This window comes from Fulmarus glacialis, unplaced genomic scaffold (assembly GCF_000690835.1).
Source record: "Fulmarus glacialis isolate BGI_N327 unplaced genomic scaffold, ASM69083v1 scaffold4566, whole genome shotgun sequence".
NCBI lineage: Eukaryota > Metazoa > Chordata > Aves > Procellariiformes > Procellariidae > Fulmarus > Fulmarus glacialis.
The window spans coordinates 11,362-19,721 of NW_009219885.1; the positions used below are offsets into that span (position 1 = coordinate 11,362).

Genomic DNA, 8,360 nt, shown 5'->3' on the forward strand with positions numbered 1-8,360 from the left:
AAAAAAAAAAAAAAGCCAAGGCTAAAAAATATGTGAGTGCACTTATATGCAGTGCAATCTGTTTGTGCCTGCATTACTTACATGAATCCTGCCACAAAACTCTTCAGACTATTGATTTGGTTTTAGGTCCCTGTTGGGAACTCAGTCTTTGAAATAAAATGCACATAAGTATTACCAACTCATGACAAGAATCAATTGTCTTGAATTATTTTAAATTTTCTTAAATGTGTAAACAAACAGAGCTCACAAAGCAGAAGAAATACTGATGCTAAAATCAAGCCTATAGTATTTTACTTGTTTCTCAAGTGTTCACCCGAATTTGAGTCTTAAAAGTTTGACATAAACACTGCACTGTATTCTTTTTATTATCATCATATGACCTAGAAAACACATTATATCAAAAATTGTGGCCTTGTCAGAAAAGCCATTTACATTTTAACTGTTTGAAGCAGGAAGCAGATGGAAAAAGTCTTCAAAGCATCTTTCTGAAATGAATGGCACAAATAAAAAATATGTATCAGTGAGGGAAGAAAAGATGAGGAAAGGAGGAGCAACTGATTTATAGAACACTAGCATTTTCTTAGATGTTAATTAAAACCATGACAAACACTTCAGATATAATTATGAAAAAGGCACATACTTCAATGTTGTGAAGATTATCCCTTAAATAATCTACACCTGATATTAATTGCTTAAGGATTGGAATATATGAGGCAATAAATGGTTTTAGAGGATTATTACCCTACATGAAAAAGTGAAGTTTATCTAGTTTATATTCAGTATGGAAATTAGTGATTTCCATTTATTTAAATATGATTTGTGTATAATTTGTTGATCAGTAAGCCCTACATAAATGTCTGCAAACCAAGAGTTTAAATCAGTATATACAGTTTACATAACAATTTGATACTTCATTCAGCTTGTTAATACTCAAGATGATAGAAACACCACAATGATAATATTTAATTCACATTATTCACTTAGTGAAGACTCGCCATTGCAAGGCACTGAACAACCTCACCTCTGTTGAATATAAAGAGCATGGGGTGAGTTCAACCCATTATACCATAGGGTTCTGAGCAATGATTTACATTACTACGTACATGAGAAAAGAGTGAGTTTTGTATTTTGAAAGAGATCGCAGTTGTCTGAAAAGGTGGTTGTAGTGGTTTAACCCCAGGCAGCAAATAAGCACAATACAGCCACTCGCTCACTCCCCCCCTGCCCTTACTCCCCCCGCCGTGGGAAGGGGGAGAGAATCAGAAGGGTAAAAGTGAGACAACTCATGGGTTGAGATAAAGACAGTTTAAGAGGTAAAGCAAAAGCTGTGCACGCAGGCAAAGCAAAACAAGGAATTCATTCACTACTTCCCATCGGCAGGCAGGTGTTCAGCCATCGTCAGGAAAGCAGTGCTCCATGATGCGTAACAGTTACTTGGGAAGACAAACGCCATCACTCCAAACGTCCCCACCTTCCTTGTTCTTCGCCCAACCTTATATGCTGAGCATGATGTCATATTGTATGGAATATCGCTTTGGCCAGTTTGGGTCAGCTGTCCTGGCTATGCTCCCTCCCAGCTTCTTGTGCACCTGGCAGAGCATGGGAAGCTGAAAAGTCCTTAACTTAGTGTAAACACTACTTAGCAACAATTAAAACATCAGTTTGTTATCAACATTCTTCTCATACTAAATCCAAAACATAGCACTATGCCAGCTACTAGGAAGAAAATTAACTCTATCCCAGCTGAAACCAGGACAGTGGTGTATATTGTATGCAAAAGCTTTGGAATAGATTTTTCCTCTAATTAATAAACTTGGTGGGTACGGTCCAAAGCTGTAGCACCTGCATATTCATAAGCAACAGGATGGGTGAGCACACCTACTAGAGTAGTGAAGAATGCTCCCCAACATTTTCCAAAGGCAAGAAACCGAAGTCCAGCCATCTCAGGTGCATGTATGCCAACGCACATAGTCTGGGCAGCAAACAGGAAGAACTGGAGCTTCGTACCCAGTCTGGGAGTTATGAACATCACAGGAATCACAGAAACTTGGTAGGAAAACTCCCATGATTGGAATGGCTACAAACTCTTTCAGTAAAATAGGAAGGGAAAAAGAGGAGGTGGATTTCCGCTTTATGTAAGAGAGGAATTTAGTATATGGATGTGAGCTATGGAGACCACAAAAGTTCTATCGAATGCCTTTGGATCAAGGTTAAAGGAATCTTCACCGAGGAGGATGTCTTGTTAGGTATCTGTTGCCAACCTCCCATTCAGGATGATGAGGCTGAAAAAATCTTAATTTGGCTGCTCAAGGAAGTCTCAGGCCAATGGAACCTGGTCCTCATTGGTGACTTCAGTTGGATATTTGTTGGGAAAACAACACAGTGGTGCACAAGTTATCCCTCAGGTTCCTGGAATGCATTGAGGACTGCTTCCTGCTACAGATGTTGACCATGTGAACTAGAAGCAGCACATTGCTAGATTTACTGCTTACAAACCAAGAAGACTTACTTGACAAAATAACTACCAGTGGTAGCCTTGGATACAGTAATCACAACACTGTGGAGTTTAAGATCCTGCTAAGCGCACTGAAGACCAGTAGTAGGACAAAGACCTTGGATTTTTAAAGAGAGCTTCGTTACACTCAGAGCCCAGCTGTGGGCAATTCCATGGGAAGGAGGACATAGGAGCTTGTGAGTGCTGGGAGTTATTCAAGAGCAGCCGCCTGGAAGCACAAGAACAGTCCATCCCCTAAAAAAAGAAAGGAAGAAGGCAGAACAAGAAGACACCACCCTGACTTAACAATGAGCTTTTAAGTGTGCTTAAAGGCAAAAAGGAAGCATAGCAGCTATGGAAAGGTGGCCAAATAGTCATTGAGGATTACAAGAACCTTGCTAGTGCACAGAGATGCAGTCAAGAAGGCTAAGGCTCAGCTAGAACTGAAATTGGCCAGACATGTCAATAAAGATTTCTTCAGGTACGTGAGCAGAAAGCAGAAGCCCTGGGAAAACATAGGCCCATTACTAAACAGGGCAGGGAAACTAGACACTTATAATGTTGACAAGAGAGGGGTTCTCAGCATCGTCTTCACCTCCGTCTTTACCAGAGTTGCTGGACCCCAGATCACAGGATCAAGTAGCTATGACAATGCATGTGTCGACCCATTGTGTGTGGAAGAAGGGCTGGGCAGTGGCCTCTTGCAAGGGCTCAATCCACGTAAATCTATGGGCCCAGACAGAATCCACCACAGAGTGTTAAAAGAAGTGGCTGACACTGTTGCAAGGTCACTGTCTCTAATATTTGAAAAATTGTGGAGATCAGGGGATGTCCCTGATGACTGCAAGAATGCAAAAGGCACACCCGTGTACAAGATGGGCCCAAAAGAGGACCCAGGAAACTACAGGCCCATTAGCCTAACTTCAATCCCTGGGAAAGGAATGGAACAAGTCTTCCTATAACCTACTACAAACCAAATGAAGCAGCTATTGGGAAAAGCCAGGATGGGTTTACCAAAGGCAAATTATGCCAGACTAACTTGATCACCTTCTACAACAATATAACATCTTCTGTCAATATGGGGAGAGCAGTGGATGTTGTTTGCCTTGACCTCACCAAATTGTTTGACACTTTCCCATAGCCTTCTCCTGGACAAACTGGTAAGAAACGGATTGGATGGGTGGTCTGTGAGATGGGTAGGAAATTGGCTCACAGGCTGCACTCAGAGGGTAAATGGTTTTTAATCCGGCTGGCAGCCTGTCACAAGTTGGGTCCCCCAGGGATTGACAACGGGCCCCACACGGGTTCAACATTTTCACAATGACCTGGATGATGGGATTGAAAGCACCCTCACCAGGTTTCTGGTGATAGTAAACTGGGTGGTTAGGTGGACACATCAGAAGGGAGAGCTATTTTACAGAGGGACATGAACAAGCTGGAAGAGTGGGATAGCAAGAACAGTATGAAGTTTAACAAAAACAAGTGCAAAGTCCTGCACCTGGGACGACATAACCAAAGAGCCCAGTACAGGCTAGAATGTGCGTGCCTGGAGAGCACCCTTGCTGAAAGATCCCTGATGGTGCTGGTGGACAACAAGCCAAACATGAGTCAGCAGTGCACCACTGCAGCACTGAAGGCAAATCAGAATCTGGGCTGCATCTGCAGGGGCATTATTGGCACAGATAGAGCAGTGATCATCCCACTCTACTCAGTGCTCGTCATGCTGCAACTGGAGTATGGTGTCCAGTTCTGGTCCCCACAATTCAAGAAAGATGCAGACAGATTGGAGAGGGACCAAAGGAAGGCCACTGTCGTGGTTTAACCCCAGCTGGCCACTGAGCACTACGCAGCCGCTCGCTCACCCCGACCCAGGGTGGGATGGGGGAGAGAACCAGAAGGGTAAAAGTGAGAAAACTCGTGGGTTGAGATAAAGACAGTTTAATAGGGAAAGCAAAAGCTGCGCGCAAGCAAAGCAAAACAAGGAATTCATTCACTACTTCCCATCGGCACGCAGGTGTTCAGCCATCTCCAGGAAAGCAGGGCTCCATCACACGTAACGGTTACTTGGGAAGACAAATGCCATCCGAACGTCCGCCCCTCCTTCTTCTTCGCCCAGCCTTATATGCTGAGCATGACGTCATATGGTATGGAATAGCCCATTGGCCAGCTGGGCCAGCCGTCCCGGCCACACTCCCTCCCAGCCTCCCGCGCACCTGCCAGGGCATGGAAAGATGAAAAGTCCTTGACTAGCGTAAACATTACTTAGCAACAACTAAAACTTCAATGTGTTATCAACACTATTCTCTTACTACATCCAAAACACAACACTACACCAGTTAATAAGAAGAAAATCAACTCCATCCCAGCCAAAACCAGGACAGGCACAAAGATGACCAAAGGGCTAGAGAGACTGTCCTATGAGAAAAGACTGAAGGAGTTAGGTCTTTTCTCCCTGCAGAATAGAAGGGTCAGGAGGGGCCACATCACAGTATTCCAGTACTTGAAGGGCATCTACAAAAGGATGGAGGCTCTCTCTTCACAAGAGCCACACAGAAGAGGACAACGAGCAAAGCATACAAGTTGCACCAGGAGAGATTTCATCTTGATATAAGAAATTTTTTACAGTGAGAACCATCAATCACTGGAACAACATCCCCAGGGACATAGTGGAGTTACCATTACTAGAGATTTTCAAGATGCAATTGGACAAGGTGCTAAATAATCTCATCTAGGCTCCCTTTCCCATGAAAGGTTGGACAAGATGATTTTTTGAGGTCCTTTCCAACCTGGGCTGTTCTGTGTTTCTATGGTTCCATGAACTTGTCCTGTTTTTCTTCGATTAGCAAGATGTTTTGCTTTTGTTCTGTAGGTCAACCCCCTGCCCCCCTCCAAGCAAAAAAACTTAAAAAAAAAAATCAAAACCTACAGTGAGAAGCTGTATTAAGTTAGAAAGATCTCTGCATGGACAAGATCAAGTGATCTCCTTAGCGAGCCTATTTTTGACATGAGACACTATATCCTTAATATGGATATACTGCCATAAACATGACATAAGTTGCTGGGCTTAGAGAGTTGGATTTCACTGCAGTCAGGCCACTGTCTCATTCATAAATCACTAAGCAAAACAGATTGTTCCTATTTGCTGGTCAGAGCTATTGCAATTTATGATAGTATGAATAGTCTCCTGAATAACCCCAGAATACAAGGATATGAACACAAGGAGAAAAGTGAGGGAAGTCTTTTTTAATCGGAATGAGGATGGCAAAATAGGCATACTGTTTTAAGATAAATGCACGGGTTTTCATGAACAAGGCAGCCCTGCTGCACCAACAGACAGCGGACAGGTTTTCCACATTTTTCTTAAAGCCTTACATAGCAGGGGAGTAGTAAAATTAGTGAAGGAAACATCGTCTTTCAGAAAAGATTCTGTTCCTACTAATTTAATAATGGAGATGTTATTTAAATGCTGTGATAATTTCGCATGTAGGCAAGTTAGTCTGATTCAGAAACAGCTCCCAGATAAAGCCCCACAGAAGGATGTTATGGCCAAGAAACACCTGATCGTGTCCAGTAGAGAACTTGCTAATCGTAATTTTAATGGTGTATGCAGAGATGTAGGAACCTCCAACAGCAGGTAGTAGCTCAGCAGGGATTTTAAAGCTCAATTATCTAGAATTTGTGTGCCAGAGATGGAACAATGAAATGTCTGAGTTCCATCTTAGCTTCAAAAACTTAGCTTTTTACTTTCTTATTCTGATTTACTCAGGTGTGAGTTAGTTGCACATTTGCATTGATGAGTTTTTTCTGTACTATAAAATTTCTGCATTTACCATGATAGTAAATGCACTCCTACTCAACCTAGGAGTACTGTAGGCACCTTGAAAATATGCCAAGGTCCCTTTTCAGTAATTGGGTATACGCCTAGTGAATAATAGTTGTATCCACTTTATTGGCGCAATTATAAAACCTTATAATCAAAACAATGAAAAAATCCATGTTTCTTTATATTCATTCCAACAACATGTTAGAATTCTAGTTCCAAATAACAGGAAGAATAAAGCTTTCTGATCTCAGAAGGACCCTCTTCAATTTTATAGCAATTGTGGTAAGCGGGCAAATCAGCACACACGGGTAGCTCACCACATATTCGCCACTCAAATCTAACAGATTGTTAAAGCAAAAAGAAGATAGATATTTTTCATTTCCAAAATAAAACCTCAATAGTGAAATATCTGTACAGACAGTTTAAGCCATGCCTAAACATGTTTCTGTTTAACAAAACAAACCATCATATTTGCATTTAAGTGTTTCATATCCCAATGTCTTTCTCATGACTTAGATGGGATATGAGTAGTCATTGAATTGCTATGCTAATTAAATACAGATTGATTACTGGCGCCTATATATATTGTGTTTACTTTGCTTTTGAAAGAACTTCACTAGTACTTTTTAATTCAGAAAAAAAAAAATTTAGCATTTCAGCCTGTGTAAAGGCTACAAGTGGCCGATACGTAGACGTTGGGTGTTTTGCATAAGAATTCAGGGCTCAAAGAGACCCCTCTGTAATGGAGTTTCAAAACAACAACAATAAAAAAAAACAAATCCACAGAGTCAAATGTTTTATTTGGATGAAAAATTCTCATTGGAATGAGGGAACTTGGATTGTTTTTCCTTCTAAAAGATTTTACCAGACACATTTAAAAGTCAAGTCAAGAGGAAAGAAAGGCAAAAAATTTTGGATTCTGCCTCCCAATATCTGAAGGCATAGATTTATAAGAAGAGGTACGTTAACCAAAAAGTCACTTGTCAACTGCATTCCTTCCCAGTATTGCTAGCAGATGTTCCAAAGAAACAGTGCTGAGAGAGATTTTCACAGGTGACCCCATCTTTGTGTATTTATGTGGTCATTTGAGGATGCATGCACAACATATGTCAAGATAATTTTTTTCTGAGAGTACTCATAGCATGGAATGATTCCACTGAGAAATCAATCCTATCAAAATTAAATTTTAGGCTGCTTCCAGAAGCCTAGTACTTAGAGCACTCAGTGACTGCCTTCACAAACACTTTTATTCTTCATCCTGAATTGAGGTTCATGAGTTTCACAGAAGGTTTTCAACCCTATACCTAAAAAGGGGAAATAATTTGGTGAAGCTAGAGATTACCTGCCTTATTATCTAGTAGCCCAGAGCAGCTGTATGATAAAGCAGACTATGTAATAACCAAGAAAGTGACATCTGTATAAAATATATTTCAAGTTATTATGATCTAATCAACCACTGCAAATATAAAAAATAAAAACCAAAACAGCATGCTTGTAATGCCCCTATATACTTGTTTCATCTGTTTCATTTGGTTGTAATTTCATACATAATTAAAACGAAATAGAATTTTAAATTACATATGGGGCTAAAGGAGACATTCAATGAGCCTTTGTCAACATCAACAACTAGTTTTTCTGAATTCAATTTTTTTAATGTTTCATTAATGAAAATTTAATGGACAAAGTGGACTTCAACGTAAGCTTTCTGATCCCACAGCCCAGGCAGCAGTAATTAAATATCTACTGTTTAAAATAGATCCAAGGCTGAACTATTCAGCCATATGGTGAATATGACAATGAATCCAGTTAGACACTCCAGTGATCAGCACTGAAGATGCTGAAGATGAAAACAGCTGCCGCACCCCCTCTTTACTCTTTCTTCAAAAAGCATCAGTAGCGTGCAACAAATATGTTTCTAAGACAATATCCCAACATTTGCCAAGATGGTGGTATTGACATTGTGACCAACTGCCTGGCTCTACAGCAGCAGGAGACCAAAAACGTTTTTTCTTCTTCTGTAAACCAAGATTATGTCCTTCTATT

The 8,360-nt window shown here is 40.8% G+C and overlaps 1 pseudogene; it reads left to right on the forward strand.

Moving 5' to 3' along the window:
• LOC104078765 overlaps window positions 1-4,316 on the forward strand; it is a 12,248-nt pseudogene extending 7,932 nt beyond the window's left edge.
• The last annotated feature ends 4,044 nt before the right edge of the window (window positions 4,317-8,360 follow it).